General features: G+C 55.7%; 1 protein-coding gene across 13 annotated transcripts in view; it reads right to left on the bottom strand.

Annotated features, from left to right (window-relative positions):
- Mapt (microtubule-associated protein tau) overlaps positions 1 to 1,068 on the bottom strand; it is a 49,001-nt gene that overhangs the window by 21,559 nt on the left and 26,374 nt on the right. The gene's annotated exons all lie outside the window — the stretch shown is intronic.

Here is a 1,068-nt window from a genome sequence, read left to right on the forward strand (position 1 = left end):
TAGGGCTGTGGTAGACTGCTCCCGGAACCCCACCACTGTGCGCTTCGCAGCAGTTTTAAGGTGCGAAGTGCCTGAGAGAGGAAATGCGGCTGCAGTGAGAGCCGGGCACACACGCAGCGGCTGGGCTTGCGGCGAGAGCCGGCTTCCTCTCGCTGACCCTGCGGCGGCTGCTGAGCCTGACTGGGCTTAGCCCCGGTCACCGCCTCGGTGAGACCACATGTGGCTTCTACTATGCTAACCCCCACTTCTCCACTCTGCATTTAAGACGGGGCCACGTTTCCCTCCTCCAACTCCCCCCAACCCGTGGCAGCCCCACCCGGGGCTCTGCAGCAACCAAGCCATACCCTCCTCAGCTCTCCGCTCCCACGCCTCCCTCCTGCTGTCCCTCCGCTGGCCATGCCTCGCCCTGCCCGGAGGCATCAACCTCGCTGTGTCTCCTTCCTGGCAGGCATCCCCGCTGCTCTCTTCTGGGTCCTGTTCAGAGCCCCTGCCTCTGCTCAATGCTCTCTATTATGTTTTTCCACATATCTTAAATGTGCGTGAGAGTGCGTCACACAGGTCCACTGCGCCCACACCTACAGCGGCAGGTACAAGACACGCAAAACTCAAACCTCCTTGCAGAAGATGTAAACATACGTTCATCAAACTACACTGAGGCTCTGGCAACGAGGAGCATAAATTCACTAACTCGCTGACTGCCCTGTCCTGGCATAGCGTCAGAGTTGATAAATTCTGGACTTTTTAAAAGCCTGCAGAGGGCCGGGGATATAGCTCAGCGGCATAAGCGCCTGCCTGGCAAGCGCAAGGTCCAGAGTTGGATTCCCGGTACCGGGAAAAAACTAAAAAATAAAAAAAAAAAAAGCCTGCAGAAAAACGCAATGCACTTTAAACACCAGCTGCACTCTAGTACAAATACCGCATTCGATGAGAACACACTCAGACGGAAAGCACAGCCTCTCGGTAAATCTGACGAGCAGCGGAGAACCACGGGACCGTTCACCTACCTTGGCTTTTTTGTCGTCACTTCCAGTCCCATCTTTGCCTTTACTGACCATGCGAGCTGATAAA

This window comes from Chinchilla lanigera, unplaced genomic scaffold (assembly GCF_000276665.1).
Source record: "Chinchilla lanigera isolate Chin_1 unplaced genomic scaffold, ChiLan1.0 scaffold00077, whole genome shotgun sequence".
Classification (NCBI taxonomy): domain Eukaryota; kingdom Metazoa; phylum Chordata; class Mammalia; order Rodentia; family Chinchillidae; genus Chinchilla; species Chinchilla lanigera.